The sequence below is a fragment of the Oreochromis aureus genome, unplaced genomic scaffold (genome assembly GCF_013358895.1).
Source record: "Oreochromis aureus strain Israel breed Guangdong unplaced genomic scaffold, ZZ_aureus HiC_scaffold_334, whole genome shotgun sequence".
NCBI lineage: Eukaryota > Metazoa > Chordata > Actinopteri > Cichliformes > Cichlidae > Oreochromis > Oreochromis aureus.
In genome coordinates, this window is record NW_024108881.1 from 1 (window position 1) to 21,850 (window position 21,850).

Here is a 21,850-nt window from a genome sequence, read left to right on the forward strand (position 1 = left end):
TGCGTTGTTATGGTTGCTATGCAATTAACTCAGAGTGGACACTCATCCATTCTGAATTTTCTCTTCATGTTCCAACAACTTCTTGCTACTCGCCCAATTTCCACTCAACCCCCACAAATTATACATCAAAACGTAGGTATTTTTGCTGGCTTTCAAAAATGTCACTATCATTGTTGTGGGAGTTATAGATTTTTGCAAATCTCCTCAGAGTAACACAAAGTCTGAAAATTGTCCATAGAAAGTCAATGGAGAGTTTGTTCAAAATCACCGCTGTATTTCTCTAATGAGAGGCATTTTAAATCGTCATATCTCCTTAACAAAACAAAGTTGAGACATGAGGCTTGTGCAAATATATCTTCAGACACTCCTGATGCTCACAATTCAAAAAGTTTTTATCACCTATTACGGTTTGGCCATGAATTACACTTGTTTGAGAGTAGGAAATTCATGCCTTGCTCAGATCTCTTCAGATTTAAAACTCTGGAAATGAGGCACTTTTTTCTCTCATCATATCTTTTGATGGATTTCCACAGAGACCTGAAAATTCCCATGACTGTTCACCAAAGCCTGCTGTTTCTTACGGTGAAAGAATGATTTTGATGCTCCATATAGATTTAGAGTTACAAAACGTTGTTTGAGGGCAAGTCAAGGCAGTTTTGCTTCGCCTCTACTCAGTTACAGTGTATTACAAGTCATATATCTTCAATAATTTATATTTTATCTCTGAATTAAGAAGACCTGCAGATTCCCCATCTCTTTTGAACAAAACGGTGTCAGAACGACCATTCTAGCCCCTACGGTTAGGAAATTATGGCCATTTGTTCGAGGGGAATCCTGAATGTCAGAAATACACTGAAGAAAACTCACACCTCTCTCTGTGTCTGTGTGTGTAAGGGCTGATTACAGCAGGTGCAGCTAATTTAACTGACCTAGATATACCAAGCCCAGACTCTTAACAGCTCCTGTTCACTTTGCGCCTGTGTATGTGTGTCTGTATCAATATTTCTCTCATGTTAAAGTATTACTCCTCCATAATAGTATTTCTGCTAAATCAAAGTACTTCTACTACATCTTAGTACTTCTGCTCAATCATAGTATTTCTGCTAAATCATAGTATTTTTGCCAAGTCATGGTATTTGTGCCAAATCATGGTTTTGTGTCAAATCATGACATTTCTGATATATTATAGTATTACTACTAGGTGGAAGTATTTCTGTTATGTTATAGTATATATGCTGAATATAGTATATCTGTCAAATCATAGTATTTATCCCAAATCATAGTATTTATGCCAAATTACAGCATTTCTGCCAAAAGGCAGAAATAGTACCTTTGAGCAGAAATTTCTGCCAAAAAATAGTATTTATGTTAAAACATAGTATTTCTGCTAAATCATAGTATTTGTACTGAAACATAGTATTTCTGCCCAATCATAGTATTTGTACCCAATCATAGTATTTCTGCCATATCATAGTATTTGTGCCAAATTATGGGATTTTGGCTTAAAACATGGTACTTGTGCCAAATTATAGTATTTGTGCCCAATTAATATTTCTGTTATGTTATAGTATTACTACTATGTCGTAGAATTTCTGTTATGTTATAGTATATCTGCTGAATAAGGTATATGTGCCAAAACATAGTATTTATACCAAATCATAGTATTTGTGCTAAAACATAGTATTTCTGCCATATTGTGCTATTTGTGCAAAAACATAGACTGTCTGCAACATAACAGTATATCTGTTATGTTATAGTATTACTACTAAGTCACAGTATTTCTGCCAATTCGTAGTATTTGTACTAAATCATACTACTCGTGCCAAATCATAGTATTTGTTGCAAATCATAGTATTCAAACCAAAATATAGTATTTGTACCAAAGCATTGTATTTGTATGAAGTACCGTATTTCTGCCAAACCATAGAATTACTGCAATTTCATAGTATTTTGAGGAATCCCTTTTGTGATAGTATTACTTCTAAGTCATAATATTTCTGCTTTGTCATAGTATTTGTACTAAAACGTAGCATTTCTGCCAAATCATAGTATTACTGCTATCTCATAGTATTTGAGTGAAATTACAGTGTTTCTGCAAAAACATTGTATTTCTGCTAAATCATAGTATTTCTGTTATCTTAGAGTACTTGTACTCAATTATAGTATTTGTGCCAAAGTTTAGTATTTCTGCCAAATCATATTTATGTGAATTTGTAGACTGTAATATCGCTGTATTACGAGTGGCTAAGTAGGAGGCTGACTGTTACTAAGTGCATCAGTGTACATAGGTCATCTCTTGTGTTGGAGTGCCCTCTTGTGACGCCTTTTGGGTAGTGCCTTAGTAAATGTGAACACTGCAAGAAGTGGTATCAGACTGGTTTGTAGTGGAGGAATTTGTTGCCAGTTTCTTTAACCTTTAATCCGTATTCATGTTGTAATGTATACCCTGTTCTTAATCATAGAAACCACACCATATCACCCTCCACATCCTCCTACTGTATGCCATATCTCCCTGTAACATCCATCTGACTGCCAATAAACTCCACCTGTGGTAATCTAATCCCTGGATGCCAGCCTCTCCTTCTGACTGAGGATAGCTACTATTGCAGCACCACCCAGCATTAAACTGACGTACACCATTCTGTACAGTGCTAAATCATAGTGTTTGTGCCAAACAATAGCATTCACCCAAATAATAGTATTTCTGCTATGTTATATTATTACTGCTCATAGTATTTCTGCCAAATCATGGTATTTGTTCCAAAGCATAGTATTTCTTCCAAAGCATAGTTTTTCTTCCAAATCATAGTATAACTGCAAAATAAAAGTTTTTGAGCCAAAACATATTTTTTGTGCTAAAACATAGTATTTGTGACAAATCATAGTATTTCTGCTAAATCCTAGTAATTTTGCTCAATGATAGAATTTCTGAATTTATGCTGTAGTACTTTTTGCTAGATTATAGTATTTCTGCTAAGTCAAAGTATTTCATGTAAATCAGAGTATTTCTACCAAGTCCCAGTGTTTCTGCTAAATCATAAATCATACATATATCAATGTTTCAGCACAAATTGTATGATTTGGCTCAAATACTATGATTTGGCAGAATTTTCTATGGTTCAGCACAAATGCTATGATTTGTAAGAAAAATATTATTTAGTATAAATACTAATAATACTGTGTTTTAGCACAGATTCAGCTAACACTATGATTTGTCACAAGTGGTATGATTTGGTACAAATACTGTGATTTGGCACAAACACTGATTTACCAGAAATACTGTGATTTGGCAGAAATACTATCATTTGGTTCAAATATTAGGATTTAGAAGAAATACTATGTTATAGTATAAATACTATGTTCAGACTTTAAAAAAATTCTGCTCTTTCTGCTAATGCCGGCTATGACTTTTGGTGCTCATAACCTCTATACTTTTGAGATATTTAATTTTTTTTTTGCAATATTTTTGCCCATTTCTGCCATATTATCAGTGGCCTCACAGATTTTCCTTGCCGGGTTGACCTGTGTTTTAGCTCAGTGAGATGAGCATCCGTTCTCAGACTGGGAGGCCCGGTTCAAATCCCGCTTATGGCAACATTTCTTTCAGTTAACAGTTAAACTTTTTAACTCTTTTCAGCACAAATTTAAGCTTTTTCACCCCTTTTCACCACAATTTTCAGTTTTTTTCACCACTTTTCAGCACAAATCCCAGCTTTTTCAGCTATTTTCAGCAAAAACATCTTTTCAGCAGAATTCTGAAAAGTTCTGCAGAACTCTTTTTCAGCAGAAATTCTGCTGATTGAACTCTTTTCAGCAGAATTTTCACCCCTTTTCAGCCCAAATTCTGCTTATTCACCTCTTCTGCAAAATTTTCAGCCTTTTCCCGTATTATCAGCACAAATTTCAGCTGTTTTCAGAAAAAACTCTTTTGAGCAGAAATTCTGCTGATTCATCTCTTTTCAGCGCAACTTTCTGCTTCTTTACCTCTTTTCAGCTGAAATTCTGCTGATTCACCTCTTTTCTGCAAAATTTTCAGCCTTTTCACCTCTTATCAGCACAATTCTCAGCAGCTTCTGCTCATTTAAGCAGAATTGTCAGTCTCTCCATCTCTTCATTGTCAGAATGACTTTGGCTCAGTGAGATGAGTTGCTGCCTTAGGACCAGGAGGGCCAGGTTCGTATCCTGCTTAGGGCAATGTTTTTTTTCAGCAAAAATTTCTCTGTCTTTACCCCTTTCAGTAGAAGTTTTGGCTTTTCACCACTTTTCAGCAAACATTTTCTGCTTCTTCACCTGTTTTCAGCAGAATTTTCAGTTTCTTCACCGCCATATAACTTTTTGCAAGTTTTAAACTTTTTCAGCTTTTTCAGCAGGCAACTTCAGCGTTAAGGCATCCACACAGCATTTTCGCAGGAAATGCAAATTTTTCTAGTTGTGTGGATGCCCTAAAGGGCTTCCACACTATTGAGTTCCTGTTTCTCTTTATTCTTTATTATTATTATTCTTCTAGTTGCTTCCGTACACTTTTTGGCACTTAACTACTTCCTCAGTTTTCAGCCGATTTTCTCAGTTCAAACTCTATACTGTTCTGCTCTTTCTGCTCTTTCCGGCAATGACTTTTGGTGTTTATTACTCTTATACTTTTTAAAATATTACACTTTTTTCCTTTAATTTGTCCCATTGAAATGAATGGAAAACTTCCACAATTCTGCTAAAACTTGCTTGTTTTTGAAACTTAACTACTTTGTCATACTTTCACCTAGAAACTCCATTCAAACTTTAAAATGTTCTCAGATTATTGGGCTATTCCTGTCTGATTCAGCTTTTTCAGATCTTCTACCGTTTTAATCTTATACCTCTTTAAGTTTTCAGTTGCAAAATTGTGATTTTTCAGAAAATACATGCGTTGTTATGGTTGCTATGCAATTAACTCAGAGTGGACACTCATCCATTCTGAATTTTCTCTTCATGTTCCAACAACTTCTTGCTACTCGCCCAATTTCCACTCAACCCCACAAATTATACATCAAAACGTAGGTATTTTTGCTGGCTTTCAAAAATGTCACTATCATTGTTGTGGGAGTTATAGATTTTTGCAAATCTCCTCAGAGTAACACAAAGTCTGAAAATTGTCCATAGAAAGTCAATGGAGAGTTTGTTCAAAATCACCGCTGTATTTCTCTAATGAGAGGCAATTTTAAACCGTCATATCTCCTTAACGAAACAAAGTTGAGACATGAGGCTTGTGCCAATATATCTTCAGACACTCCTGATGCTGACAATTCAAAAGTTTTTTATCACCTATTGCCGTTTGGCCATGAATTACACTTGTTTGAGAGTAGGAAATTCATGCCTTGCTCAGATCTCTTCAGATTTAAAACTCTGGAAATTAGCCACTTTTTTCACTCGTCATATCTTTTGATGGATTTCCACAGAGACCTGAAAATTCCCATGACTGTTCACCAAAGCCTGCTGTTTCTTACGGTGAAAGAATGATTTTGATGCTCCATATAGATTTAGAGTTACAAAACATTGTTTGAGGGCAAGTCAAGGCAGTTTTGCTTCGCCTCTACTCAGTTACAGTGTATTACAAGTCATATATCTTCAATAATTTATATTTTATCTCTGAATTAAGAAGACCTGCAGATTCCCCATCTCTTCTGAACAAAATGGTGTCAGAACGACCATTCTAGCCCCTACGGTTAGGAAATTATGGCCATTTGTTCGAGGGGAATCCTGAATGTCAGAAATACACTGAAGAAAACTCATAGCTGTCTCTGTGTCTGTGTGTGTAAGTGCTGATTACAGCAGGTGCAGCCAATTTAGCTGACCTAGATATACCAAGCACAGACTCTTAACAGCCCCTGTACACTTTGCTCTATGTGTGTGTGTGTGTGTATATCAATATTTCTCCCATGTTAAAGTATTACTCCTCCATAATAGTATTTGTGCTAAATCAAAGTACTTCTACTACATCTTAGTACTTCTGCTCAATCATAGTATTTCTGCTAAATCATAGTATTTTTGAAAAATCATGGTATTTGTCCCAAATCATGGTTTTGGGGCAGAACCATAATATTTATTTTATGTTATGAGATTACTACTAAGTGGAGGAATGTCTGTTATGTTATAGTTTATGTGCTGAACATAGTATATCTGCCAAATCATAGTATTTATCCCAAATCATAGTATTTATGCAAAATTACAGTATTTCTGCTAAAAGCAGAAATAGTACCTTTAGCAGAAATTTCTGTGAAAAGATATTATTTATGTTAAAACATAGTATTTCTGCTAAATCATAGTATTTCTGCCAAATCATAGTATTTGTACTTATTCATAGTACTTGTGCCAAATCATAGTATTTGTACCCAATCATAGTATTTCTGCAATATGATCGTATTTGTGCCAAATCATGGTATCTTTTGCCAAATCATGGTATTTGTGCCAAATCATGTTATTTGTGGCCAGTTAAAATTTCTGTTATATTAGTGTTACTACTAAGTCATAGAATTTCTGTTATGTTATAGTATATCTGTTGATTATGGTATATGTGCCAAATAATAGTATTTATAGCAAATAATAGTATTACTGCCCAAACATAGTATTTCTTGTAGTATTTGTAGTAGTAGTTGTTGTAGTATTTGTGCAAAAACATAGAATTTCTGCAAAATCATAGTATATCTGTTATGTTATAGTATTACTACTAAGGCATAGTATTCCTACCAAATCATAGCATTCCAAATCATAGTATTACTGCAATTCCATAGTATTTGAGCGAAATCGTAGTATTTGTGCAAAAACATACTATGCCTGCAAAATCACATTATATCTGCTATGTTATAGTATTACTACTAAGGCATAGTATTTCTACCAAATCATAGTATTCCTTCAAAATCATAGTATCACTGCAATTTCATAGTATTTGAGCGAAATTGTAGTATTTGTACTAAATCATGGTACTTGTACCAAATCATAGTATTTTTGCAAATCATATTATTTGAACCAAAACATTGTATTTGTACGAAGTCATAGTATTTCTTCTAAATCATAGTATTTCACCCAAATCTCAGTAGTTGTGCTAAAACCCAGTATTATTGCCAAATCGTAGTATTTGTACTGAAACATAGTATTTGTGCCAATAAGAGTATTTGTACTAAATCATAGTACTTGTGCCAAATCATAGTATTTCTGCCATATTGTGCTAGTTGTGCAAAAACATAGACTGTCTGCAAAATCATAGTATATCTGTTATGTTATAGTATTACTACTAAGTCACAGTATTTCTGCCAATTCGTAGTATTTGTACTAAATCATACTACTCGTGCCAAATCATAGTATTGAAATCAAAATATAGTATTTGTACCAAAGCATTGTATTTGTAATGGCAGTACCGTATTTCTGCCAAATCATAGAATTACTGCAATTTCATAGTATTTTGAGGAATCCCTTTTGTTATAGTATTACTTCTAAGTCATAGTATTTCTGCTTTGTCATAGTATTTGTACTAAAACGTGGTATTTCTGCCAAATCATAGTATTACTGCTATCTCATAGTATTTGAGTGAAATTACAGTGTTTCTGCAAAAACATTGTATTTCTGCTAAATCATAGTATTTCTGTTATCTTAGAGTACTTGTACTCAATTATAGTATTTGTGCCAAAGTTTAGCATTTCTGCCAAATCATATTTATGTGAATTTGGACACTGTAATATTGCTGTATTATGTAGTGGCTAAGTAGGAGGCTGACTGTTACTAAGTGCATCAGTGTACATAGGTCATCTCTTGTGTTGGAGTGCCCTCTTGTGACGCCTTTTGGGTAGTGCCTTAGTAAATGTGAACACTGCAAGAAGTGGTATCAGACTGGTTTGTAGTGGAGGAATTTGTTGCCAGTTTCTTTAATCTTTAATCCGTATTCATGTTGTAATGTATACCCTGTTCTTAATCATAGAAACCACACCATATCACCCTCCACATCCTCCTACTGTATGCCATATCTCCCTGTAACATCCATCTGACTGCCAATAAACTCCACCTGTGGTAATCTAATCCCTGGATGCCAGCCTCTCCTTCTGACCGAGGATAGCTACTATTGCAGCACCACCCAGCATTAAACTGACGACACCATTCTGTACAGTGCTAAATCATAGTGTTTGTGCCAAACAATAGCATTCACCCAAATAATAGTATTTCTGCTATGTTATATTATTACTGCTCATAGTATTTGAGCCAAATCATAGTATATGTCCTAAAACATAGTATTTCTGCCAAATCATAGTATTTGTCCTAAAGCATAGTATTTCAACAAAATCACAGTATTTCTGCTATGTTATAGTATCTGTGCTTGTAGAAAAACCTGTGTTATTGTGAGCTACATTACCCAGCAGCCTCTGAGCAGTGAGGGAATTCATGGGACTTCTGAGCTAGATGGTCTTCCTTCGTTCCTGGGCTAACGATTGAGGAGAGAGCTGCTGGGAAGGGAGCAAATAGCCCATCCTGTATTTGTTGGGGATGGTGTGTGTCACATAAACGTGAGTTAATGTTCCATGCTTAAGATGTTTACACTGCTACTTGTGTGTATTGGTTTTACTTACCTTTAGCGTATAAAAGAAGTTAGCGATAGCTATGGCAGCACAGTTATTTGATTGTTTTGGGCTTGTTCCTGCTTTGTTTGTTCCCCTGCAAATTTATGTGAATTTGTACACTGTAATATCGCTGTATTACGTAGTGGCTAAGTAGGAGGCTGACTGTTACTAGGTGCATCAGTGTACATAGGTCATCTGTTGTGTTGGAGTGCCCTCTTGTGGCGCCTTTTGGGTAGTGCCTTAGTAAACGTGAACACTGCAAAGAAGCGGTATCAGACTGGTTTGTAGTGGAGGAATTTGTTGCCAGTTTCTTTCATCTTTAATCCGTATTCATGTTGTAATGTAGTAACTTTTGTGGCACAAGTACCACAATATGGCAGAAATACCATGTTTTGGCACAAACACTTTGATTTGGTATACTTTAGCTTCTTCACCCCTTGTCAGCAACATTTTCATTTTTTCACCACTTTTCAGCACAAATTCCAGCTTTTTGGCCGTTTTTCAAAAAAAAACTCTTTTCAGCAGAAACTCTGCTGATTCACCTCTTTTCAGCGCAACGTTCTGCTTCTTTGCCTCTTTTCTACAGAAATTCTGCTGATTCACCTCTTTTCTGCAAAATTTTCATCCTTTTGCCTCTTATCAGCACAGTTCTCAGCAGCTTCTGATAATTTCAGCCCAATTGTCAGTCTATCTACCTCTTCTTTGTGAGAATGAGTTTGGCTCAGTGAGATGAGTAGCTGCCTTGAGACCAGGAGGTTCGAGGGGAATCCTGAATGTGAATGTGAGAAATACACTGCAGAAAACTTATACCTCTCTCTGTGTCTGTGTGTGTAAGGGCTGATTACAGCAGGTGCAGCTAATTTAACTGACCTAGATATACCAAGCCCAGACTCTTAACAGCCACTGTTCCCTTTAGGCTCTGTGTATGTGTATGTTTGTGTGTCTGTATCAATATTTCTCCCATGTTAAAGTATTACTCCTCCATAATAGTATTTCTGTTAAATCAAAGTACTTCTACTACATCTTAGTACTTCTGCTAAATCATAGTATTTCTGTTAAATCAGTGTTTTTGCCAAATCATGGTATTTGTGCCAAAGCATACTATTTCCACAAAATAACAGTATTTCTGCTATGTTATATTATTACTGCTCATAGTATTTCTGCCAAATCTTTGTACTTGTTCCAAAGCACAGCATTTCTGCCAAATCACAATATAACTGCAAAATAAAGGTTTTTTTTAGACAAATCATAGTGTTTGTGCTAAATCCTAGTAATTCTGCTCAATCATAGAATTTCTGCTATGCTGAAGTGCTTTTTGCTAGATTACAGAATTTCTGCTAAGTCAAAGTATTTCATGTAAATCATAGTATTTATACCAAGTCCCAGTGTTTCTGCCAAATCATAAATCATAAATAATGTGGCGTGTTGGTGGAACAGCTAGTTCTCTCCCATCATGCCTTGGGACATGTGCTGCTGTTTAGATGTTCTTGTTTCATTGTTTATGGTTACGTTACTTTTAACTGTTGTCTTGAATGTTGTGTTTATACTACGGTACAAAGTCACTGACAGTTATTGTTTTATAGGAAGAATGCAGTACCATAAGTGAGTTCTGTTATGCTGTTAATGAGCCTTGAAGCACATTGTAGCACAAGCAAGTGTTTAATAAAGAGCATCCCCTACCAGTTTGGGGTGGAAATACAAGCTCAGTCTCTCCCTCTGAGCTTCTTTGTAAGATTCATCTGCATGCTGCCAATTTATCTTCAGACACTACTGACAGTCATGGTGTGAGCAGTTTTACTGTCATCTTACTGTTGAGCCATAAATTACGTTTCTTTGAGGGGTGGAAATATGTCCTCGTCTCAGTTTTCAAACTCCGAAAATGAAGCCGTTTCTTCTCTCGTCATATCTCCGCGATGGAGGTAGAAAGAGCTATGAAAATCGCAGTCAAAGTACACCAATGTCCGCTGATTCACCCAGTACAAGAATTATGCTGCTAGCCCTCCTAGTTTTTGAGTTACACGACGTTTTGTAACTCCAAAAACGGCGTTTTTCACCTCTCACCGCGATCTATTTCTGACTGGTTATCAATCTGGTTTTCAGGTACCGCCGCCCCTTTCCAGGTGGCGCAATTGGTAATGACACGGGTCTGCGGCCCAAAGGTCGTGGGTTCAAATCCACCTTGGTCAATAATATTTTTTTTTTCACTTCAAATTTATACACTATCACAGACCTGTAATTTATATTGCTAATTTATTACAATTCTGCAAACTTTTATGATTTTAGCAGCTTTTCTAATATGGACCTCAGATTCTTGTCAACACCACATGGCAGAAATACATACAAGTAAACAGCCTGATGAAGCAGACAGAAGCAGTACCTCTGATTGGTGAATTTGAGCAGAACCAGGTTGTTCTGCCTCTTTTCAGCAGAAATTCTGCTCATTCACCTCTTTTCAGCGCAATGTTCTGCTTCTTTCCTCTTTTCTGCAGAAATTCTGTTGATTTACCTCTTTTCTGCAAAATTTTCAGCCCTTTTACCTCTTATGAGCACAATTCTCAGCAGCTTCTGCTCATTTCACCATAATTGTCAGTCTCTCCATCTCCTTCCTTGTGAGAGTCAGTTGCACAGTGAGATGAGTAGCCGCCTTGAGCCCAGGAGGGCGGGCCAGGTTCGAAACATAGACTGTCTGCAACATAACAGTATATCTGTTATGTTATAGTATTACTACTAAGTCACAGTATTTCTGCCAATTCGTATTATTTGTACTAAATCATACTACTCGTGCCAAATCATAGTATTTGTTGCAAATCATAGTATTCAAACCAAAATATAGTATTTGCACCAAAGCATTGTATTTGTATGAAGTACCGTATTTCTGCCAAATCATAGAATTACTGCAATTTCACAGTATTTTGAGGAATCCCTTTTGTGATAGTATTACTTCTAAGTCATAGTATTTTGCTTTGTCATAGTATTTGTACTAAAATGTAGCATTTGTGCCAAATCATAAATTACTGCATTTCAGTGCTTTTGTGATAAATCATAGTATAGTATTACTGCTATCTCATAGTATTTGAGTGAAATTACAGTGTTTCTGCAAAAACATTGTATTTCTGCTAAATCATAGTATTTCTGTTATCTTAGAGTACTTGTACTCAATTATAGTATTTGTGCCAAAGTTTAGTATTTCTGCCAAATCATATTTATGTGAATTTGTACACTGTAATATCGCTGTATTACGTAGTGTCTAAGTAGGAGGCTGACTGTTACTAAGTGCATCAGTGTACATAGGTCATCTCTTGTGTTGGAGTGCCCTCTTGTGACGCCTTTTGGGTAGTGCCTTAGTAAATGTGAACACTGCAAAGAAGTGGTATCAGACTGGTTTGTAGTGGAGGAATTTGTTGCCAGTTTCTTTCATCTTTAATCCGTATTCATGTTGTAATGTAGTAACTTTTGTGGCACAAATACCACAATATGGCAGAAACACTATGTTTTGGCACAAATACTTTGATTTGGTATACTTTACCTTCTTCACCCCTTTTCAGCAAAATTTTCATTTTTTCACCCCTTTTCAGCACAAATTCCATTTTGGGGCTGTTTTCAGAAAAAAAAAAACTCTTTTCAGCAGAAATTCTGCTGATTTACCTCTTTTCAGTGCAATGTTCTTCTTCTTTCCATCTTTTCTGCAGAAATTCTGCTGATTCACCTCTTTTCTGCAAATTTTTCAGCTTTTCACATCTTCTCAGCACAAAACTCAGCAGCTTCTGCTCATTTAGCAAAATTGTCAGTTTCTCCATCTCTTGTGTTTGTCGGAACAAGTTTAGTTCAGTGAGATGAGTAGCTTCCTTGAGACCAGAAGGGCCAGGTTTAAATCCTGGTCATGGGATTTGAACACCTGTTTTCAGCACAAATCTCAACTTATTAGCTGTTTTAAGCAGAAACCTGTTTTACGAGAGAAACTTTTTAACTCAATTTCAGCTTTTTCACCCCTTTTCAGCAAAATTTTCAGTTTCCCAGCTTTTTCAGCTATTTTCAGCAAAAACATCTTTTCAGCAGAATTCTGAAAAGAGTTCTGCAGAACACTTTTCAGCAGAACTTCTGCTGACTGAACTGTTTTCAGCAGAATTTTCACCTCTTTTCAGCCCAAATTCTGCTTGTTCACCTCTTCTGCAAAATTTTCAGCCTTTTCACCTCTTATTAGCACAAATCTCAGCTGTTTTCAGGAAAAACTCTTTTAAGCAGAAATTCTGCTGATTCACCTCTTTTCTGCAAAATTTTCAGCCTTTTCTCCTCTTACCAGCACAATTCTCAGCAGCTTCTGCTCATTTCAGCAAAATTGTCAGTCTCTCCACCTCTTCTTTGTGAAAATGAGTTTGCGTAATTGAGAGTGACTTTGGCACAGTGAGATGAGTTACCGCCTTGAGACTAAGAGGGCCAGGTTCCAATCCTGCTCAAGGCAACATTTTTTTTTCACCACCATGCAACTTTTCATCTTTTTCAGTTTTTGAGCAGACAGCTTCAGCATTAAGGCATCCACACAGCATTTTCGCAGGAAATGCAAATTTTTCTAGTTGTGTGGATGCCCTAAAAGGGCTTCCACACTATTGAGTTCCTGTTTCTCTTTATTGTGTGGATGCCCTTAAAGGGCTTCCACACTATTGTTTTCCTGTTTCTCTTTATTCTTTATTGTGTGGATGCTTTAAGGCATCCACACTATTGTTTTCCTGTTTCTCTTTCTTCTTTATTATTATTCCAGTTGCCACTTTTTGTACGTTTTTTGGCACTTAACTACTTCCACAATTTTCAGCCGATTTTCACCGTTCAAATTTTAAACTATTCTGCTATTTCTGCTAATTCCGGCTATGACTTTTGCTATTTTCTGCTCTTATACTTTTTAAAATATTAAGCTTTTTTCCTTTAATTTGTCCCATTGAAATGAATGGGAAACTTCCACAATTCTGCTAAAACTTGCTTGTTTTTGAAACTTAACTACTTTTTCCTACTTTCACGTAGAACAACCATTCAAACTTTAAAATGTTCACAAATTATTGGGCTATTCATGGATGATTCAGCTTTTTCATATCTGTTACCATTTTCATCTTATCCCTCTTAAAGTTTTGAGTTGCAAAATTGTGATTTTTCAGAAAATACATGTGTTGTTATGGTTGCTATGCACTTGGCTTCCAGTGTGCCACTGTAGGTTTCGCAGTCTTCTCTTCATGTCCGAACAACTTCTTGCTACTTGCTCAATTTTCACTCAACTTCCACAAATTATACATCAAAACGTAGGTATTTTTGCTGGCTTTCAGAAAATGTCACCATCATTGTTGTGAGATTCATAGAATTTTGGCAAATCTCCTCAGACCAACACAAAGTCGGAAAACTCTCCACAGAAAGTCAATGGAGAGTTTGTTCAAAATCATCGCTTGATTTCTGTAATGAGAGGTATATTCGAATCGTCATATCTCCTTAACGAAGCGAAGTTAAAACATGAGGCTTGTCCCCGTATATCTTCAGACACTCCTGACGCTCACAATTCAAGAATTTTTTTCTCACCTATTACCGTTCTGAAATGAGTTAGACTTGTTTGAGGGTAGGAAATTCGTCCTTCGCTCAGATTTCTTCAGATTTCAACCTCTGAAAATGAACCACTTTTTTCTCTCGTCATATCTTTTTGATAGATTTCCACACAGACCTGAAAATTTCCATGACTGTTCACCAAAGCTTGCTGTCTCTTACGGTGAAAGAATGATATCGATACTCCAAATAGATTTAGAGTTAGAAAGTGTTGTTTGAGGGCAAGTCAAGGCGGTTTTTGCTTCGCCTCTACTCAGTTATGGTGCATTAGAAGTCAAATATCTTCGATAATTCATATTTTAATGATAAATTGTCATCACTTTACGATTCCCCCATCTCTTCTGAACAAAACGGTGTAAGAATGACCGTTCTAGCCCCTACGGTTAGGAAATTATGGCCATTTGTTTGAGGGGAATCCTCACTATGAGAAATAAACTGCAAAAATCCTTTCTGTCTCTGTGCTGCGTGTGTAAAAGCCTGCACTTGGTGCACCAGTTTTGGCGGGAAAAAGTACACAGCCTCTCTGATTGGTGGATTCAAATTCAGCAGCTCCAGGCTGCTTGACTGACCTAGGGACATACAGGAAACACAGTATGCACAGCCACTGTTTGTTCACTGCTGCTGCTGCTGCTGTGTGTGTGTGTGTGTGTGTGTGTGTGTGTGTGTGTGTGTGTGTGTGTGTGTGTGTGTGTGTGTGTGTGTGTGTGTGTGTGAGAGACCCTTTTTATGGCAGCATGTCATTGTAGGATTCAAGTTGATTATATTTAGACTGGTTGACTCGATTACATCCTGTGTGTGTCTCTCTCTGTGCATTTGTGTTTCCATTTGTGTCCATAATTGTAATTGTGTGTATCTGCTGGCTGTTATTTCTTTCTTTTGTTTTCTACCAAATCATAGTGTTCCTGCTAAATCATAGTATTTCTGCTACTTTTTGGTATTTGTGATACATACAGTATTTCTGCTAAAACATAGAATTTCTGCTATTTTATAGGATTTGTGCTAAATGTAGTATTTCTGCTAAATACTATTATTTCTTCCAAATCATATTATTTCTGCTAAATTATTATGTTTCTCTTAAGTCACAATTTTTTTTGCTAAGATGTGATGCTACTGCTCCATGTCTGAAATACATTACAGAAAGCCCATGTCTCTGTCGGTGTGAGCAAGGGATGCAGCTGCACTGACAGGGACAACTACATAGCCTGATGAAGCAGACAGAAGTGACAGCTCTGATTGGTGGATTCAAATTGAGCAGATCCAGGCTTTTTGACTCTCATAGATACAGCTGAAAATATAAAGCTGAAAAAAAAAAACTGAAAAAGCCAATGTCAGTGTTTGAAGTTTTTAACTTCTAATAACTTTACAGAAGTGTGTGTGTGTGTGTGTGTGTGTGTGTGTGTGTGTGTGTGTGTGTGTGTGTGTGCTTGTGTGACTCAATTTTTATTCGTTGGTGACCAGCATCCATTAGTGTATTCAACTTGACCAGATGATTGACTGAGCATAGAAACACACAGGACACGTTTGTTTGTCCCTGTGTGCCCTTGTGTGTGTATGTTTTTGTATGTATGTCTGTGTTTATCCTTGCATCCATGTTTTTGCACATTGTTTTCTGAATATGGGTTATTTATCACTGTGTGTGTTTGTCCCTATTTGTAAACATTGCTAGGCATCTCATTTTGCCTTAGCTTTGTGTATCTGCTGGCAGTTCCTCTGTAACATTTCTAATGTTTCTGCCAATTTTTCACAGTTGAACAACAACTAATTTTTTGAGGAAACTTCAGCTTTTTGAAGCTGGCTGTTTTGCATTTCCAATATTTCCGCTAAAGTATTACTTTTCTGCTAAATTATTACTTTTCTGCTAAATTATACTATTTCAGCTCCTATGTTGCATTTCTACTATGTGTTACTATTATACTACTGTATATTAAGTTATACTCTTACACCATTTCTTCCTGGTTTTTAGGTTTGCGCTACATATTAACATTTCTGCTGTATTACAACACTTCTGCAATGTTGTTCTACTTCTTCCAAGTTACTATGTTTCTGCTGAGTTACAATATTTCTGTAACTAAAATAAATTTTAGCAGGCCTCAACCCGCCATGCATGTTAACCATGTAAAATAAATATTTATGTAGATATTTTGCAAATATTTATTATTCATTTTTAGGAGCATAGTGCTTTTTCCAAATTCAGGTGAAGGCCCTTTATGCGCTGAAAGCCCAAAGGTGATATAAGGATCAGTTTTTGTTTGATACATGGACAATTCAAGTTCAGCTTTTCAATTCATTTAAGAGAGACCTTCAACTGGATGTTTTTACTTTTTGTTATTTTTAAGAGTTCAAAATGTGTCCATTACATAAATAAATTTTCATTTACTTTGTAGCATTTCATGGATTTCATAAGCAACACAGTATAGTTGTTTATACAGAGCATAAAGGTAAAAAAAACAATGTGTGCAGTGTTATCTTCATTTCAGATGTCAAAAAGTATTTGTGGCTCCCAGTGTTTTCTTTTTTCGTGCAAACCGGGTCCAAATGGCTCTTTGGTTCTTAAATGTTGCTGACCCCTGGTTTAGATGGTTGTCTTTAAAACCTTCACTGAAGAGTCTTGTTGGAGAAAGCCACACCTTTACCTCACTGCAGCAGGGGTGAACAAGTGGGTGCAAGTCTATTTAGGTTAGAATCCATATGATTATAACCAATATGTATTAGAATAAAATAAATAAATGTGCAATGAACATGTCAGGAGTCACTGTTGAAAAGCCTCATGGCAGTGGGGTTAAAGGACCTCCTGAACCTCTGACTCCTGCAGTGCAGTGAGGTGAGCCTCTGCAGCTCCTACTGTCCTGTGAGGATGCTTAGGTGAACACCAACACCAGCCCCTTGGTTTTGTTGTTCAGGAGAAGACTGTTCTTATTACTCCAGCCAGTTAAATAAATATATCATAATACACTACATTTTAACATAATGACCTTATATTTATTTATGACTTTTAACCATAATTTCAAATTAAAATAATCATGTTTGAAATATTTAATCAACTTATAGAATTAAATCTCTGCTAGTTGTTTTCTGTTCCAAAAATATCTAGTTTAATACTATTTAAATTTACATATATTTTTGTAAATTACACAAAATTGGCATGGCGGAGTTTCCCACTACCCGTGAATGCCTCTTATTTTACGTCTCTGGCTGACTCCTGGATCTCCGCCCCTCTCTGCTCGATCCCTGCCGGTAAGCACTGCTTCTCTGTCTCTCTTTTCTGAAATAAAATGTCTATAAGCTGTTTGAGTGATTTACCAAGTTGTTGTTAGTGACTTATAAAGCCAGTCGAAGTATAAGTCATATTAAAGTGACACAATGGCTGCTTTGTTAGTGAAACGTTGTAATTTTAGTATTTAAAAGGAGTGTTCTGTAAGCTAGCCCTAACAACCAAGTGCTAACGCCTAGCCTAGCTCCTATAGGCCCAGTGCGAAATGTATTTGGTTCATTTGATTGTTTAATACAGTTATTGTGTTGTATTTGGTTCATTCGGTGTGTTAGTGTTTCTGAGTCTCTTAGGGAAGCTGAAGTTAGTTCTCCTCTTCACAAATCAGTCAGTTAAAACGGCCTCATTCTTTAGGTTGTAAGGTAATAAGCCGCCATCTTAGAACCACTGATAAGCTGCTGAAGCAGCAGGGTCGGCAACTTCAAAGGAGCCATTTTACCACCTCTGACAGAAGGCCGGGAGAAAAAGAGTCACGTGCCTGTGCGGGTGTGTCTGTGTTGTGGGTTAATTAACAGAAGGGAGAGAGAGAGTGAGGATAAAACACATAATATAAGAATAATAACATTTCTTAACAAGAAGAAGTTTTTTTTAATTAATCAATTTTAGTTTTTTAGTTAAATTTTAAGAACTGTTTAACAAACACTAGTTTGTGCAGACTGGTTTGTTTTTAAGTAAAACCTACACCTGCAGCTCTGTTTAATTTTTCACAAAGTGAGAAGTTAATAAAATATAAAAAAGGCCACCTTCAAATAAATAAAATGCTGCAGTGCGCCATTAATATTATTAATATGATATGTACATATTTAAAACAACAGCATATTAAATGATACTAAATGATACTCTGTGCAGGTGATAATATTTTTAGGAAGCAGAATTTGAATGCAGACCAACTCAAATGTTGAAGCCTACAAATATATCATCCAAGCTTTCATTTATGATTGCTCATGCTTTGAAATTGTGATGTCAGAATTTGATAAAGTGTGCAGTGCTAGGTGTAGCAAATCATTGCTTATTAAATCTGTGTTATCTAATAGCACCAAACTAATAGAGCTATCACATAACTGAGAAACTTGTGTGGCTTATTACAAATGGATGAAACCACATTTTACCTTAATGAAGACAGTAATCTTTAATAAGGTGTAGAAAAAACAGGTGAGTTGTTTGTTGCTGTGGTACACAAAGAAGTGTACTGAGTCTTTTGGACTACACAGAGTGATGTAGTATTGACTGTGATGCTGATCTGAGTTGTCTCATTCTGTATTTTTGTGCTTTGTCTTTTGTTACACAGAGTGAAAGAGATCTTTGGTTTTGCCTTTGCTGGTAAGTAAACAGTGATTGTAACTGAAGCAGTATAAACCTGGCATTGCATAGCACGTTTGACGACTTGCATACAGTAGTTTGACTTTTTGTGATATGTTTCCATTTACTGATTGGCAAAAACACAGGATTTGTGACCTGTAGCAGCAAAGCCCCCACAGGACCCCTCTGACTCTCCCTGAAAATGTCCCTGAAGTTTAATAGCCCATTTATGTATGATTTAAATTTCTTATGGCTTATTGAATCTAAACATAACTGAAATGTCAGATGTCTTTATCCAGTTGTTCATTTTCTCCTTATGTTTGTGGATTTAAGTAGCAGACAAAACAATTAAAGTGTTTTAGGGGAGTCAGTATAAGTGGTTGCTCAAACACTTAAGTGCTGCACAGGTATTGATTTATATTGTCTCTCAAATTCTGCTGATGTCAGAAAGTCAGAACACTGTAGAAGTATTTTGCCTGACTCTGTATAAGTAATAGCTTTAACAGTTAAGCAATAATGAAAAACTAAGAGAACCAGAGGTGTGAGTGGACATTGTTAGGTATATTACAGCCAGTGTGTCTAATTGGTTTATTACTTATTTAGTGAATATAATGTGTTTTAAAATTAAATAGAAAAGTTGCCAAAAAGGTACACTGCAAAATTCATAAATATTCCTAGTAACGTGTACAATGAAATGACTTTTTAGTGTAATATTTTAAGACATTTAATTTTAATTACAAAACATGGTGCACCACTGCTATTGTAACATGTTAATATTTAAATGTATTTTAAGATTTACATATTCATGTCAGACATGATGAGGTTTTCTGTTGCTTCTGATTTATATAATTACTTTGTATCTCACATTTTTAAAAGTTTTGTTTTTCACACTTTATTAGCACTGACCTGTTGTAGAAAATGTTGGAGCCACAAGGCTTCTGTGTAGGAAATATTTGGTATATCCTGCACTTGTGCCAATTGGTGGCTATTCTTTGCATTTCTGTAGTAATGAATGCTTTTATTACACATGCCATGTGAGACGCTGCAGTTCATTTATCTCCTCTTTACACTACAGTAAGCTCATAAAGCCTTAAAGTAATTAAGGATTTTACTAGTTAATTTGTGTCACAGTAAATTGATTGTGTGTGAAGAGGCTCAACAGTCTGAATCATCAAACAGTGATCTGATGAATTGTTTCCTTTCTCTAGACTGCTGATCTGATCGTCTCAAGTCTGGTAAGTAAAGGTTTGTCTGATGTGCAGTGCTGGGAAATGTTTCTCATTATAGGAGATTCAGTTTAGTGCTGTGAGTCAGCACAGCTCTTGGCAATTATCAAATAATAGAAAAGTCCATGAAAACATTTCCAGACTTACAAATCTCTCTTATCATCATACTACATGTATAATTAGGCCCTAATATCGGCCATGCTAAGTTTATTGTAGATTTAGCGGGTGTGTATTAAACATGCCCCATATTTGACTGAAATATGTAGAAACTGCTGTATAGGAGTCATCTGTCTCCAAATTTTTCATTTTGCCAAAAGTCATACTGAGTAAATTATTTTTACTTTTGTGTTAACGGCTCCCCAGACATTATGATATACTGTTGTACCAGGAAGTACACACAGAAACGGGAATTTGAGACCTTTGGGCATTTAGGAACATGTGATGTGTCATAAGTTTGAGTTGAGTGCATTGTTGTATTTTTACTCAGTTGTATATAGCATTGGTATTCCATTTTATCTTATTTTATATTTTATTCTATTTTATTCTACTATATATAGTATTTTATTTTTATTCTATTCTGTACAGTTGTGTACTGTATTTATTCTTATTTTATTTTATTCTAATTTTTCCTTCATAACTTTTGCACTGTCCACTTCCTGCTGTGACAAAACAAATTTCCCACGTGTGGGACTAATAAAGGTTATCTTGTCTTATCTTATCTTATTTTATGTGAAGTGTTTAAAGCAGGTGGTCTGAAACTGTCTGCTCTAACTTCCTTGTGTGGGTTTAGCTTGACCATATAATGTTTATATGTTTATATGGTCAAGTAAGTTACTGTAGCACCACATCTTGGTTTACAGACTCTGTTTGTTTTTATTGTGTTAATAGAATGCAAAATGTCCTCAGAAATGTTCCACCACCATATGTTAAACATTTTCATTCAGTTGAATCTAATAATGTACTGTACAACTCTTCAGTGTGTAATGATATATATGTTCTGTATTTTACGGACTGTAAGGCACACTAAATTCTAAGGCACATTAAGCCAAACAAAACAGATAAGTCAAACTTTATTCAACTCATTTACAGTAACTCTCAACATTGTTCAGTTGTAACATACAGAATACACTCACTTTTCAGGATTTGTGGATTGATGAATGTGGATTGATCAGTTTGAAATCTGCTTCATAAGCATGGCTCTCAACAGGTGCCAGGCCCTTATACACACACACACACCATATTATGTTGAAGCATAGTACTAATTACTTACGACGAGGGTGGTGACTATGGTAGCCATGCTCGACAATACATCAAGTGATGCTGCTTTGTTGCTTACCAAAGTCATAATAAAACATTTGACAGATTTTTGAGTGCCGTGTACCACATAGAATTGGTTTGAAGTCAGTAAGCACAACCATACATAATGTGCACTATCTATTTTAAGAAAATTAAAGGCTTTTAAATGTGCCTTATAGTCTGAAAAATACAGTAAAGCCTGGTTTATTGGAAGTGTGTCTAATTCCACTTTATTTCTGTCTTACAGGTGACCTGCTGCAGAAAACCCTCTCCCTCTATCATTAACAAGCAATTCAGTCTGTCCTATCACTCTCCCTCTCCCTGCTCCATCTTTTTTGACAAGCCATTCTATCTTCTATCATTTCTCCGCCATGAGCTCTATCTAAGTTGACAAGCTTGAACCTGAGTTGAAACGCAATCCTGTGACTTGAAATCAAGTTTTACCAGAATCTAAGTTTTTGGAATTGAAGTTACCAGAACTTCGTCAATCTGTTTTCAGAATTCTGAGAGATCTCCGCTCTCACTGCTCCATCTTTCCTGTCGTTAAACTCTCTCACATCCAGTCATTTTGCTGAAAATCACAAGTAGAAAGTTGAAATTACAGT

The 21,850-nt window shown here is 35.9% G+C and overlaps 1 long non-coding RNA gene across 1 annotated transcript; it reads left to right on the forward strand.

Annotated features, from left to right (window-relative positions):
- Window positions 1–18,516: 18,516 nt before the first annotated feature.
- LOC120436904 lies at window positions 18,517–21,509 on the forward strand. Its single transcript, XR_005610651.1, has 3 exons — window positions 18,517–18,744; window positions 19,932–19,958; window positions 21,493–21,509. It is a non-coding gene; the product is annotated as an uncharacterized LOC120436904 (long non-coding RNA).
- Window positions 21,510–21,850: the final 341 nt, after the last annotated feature.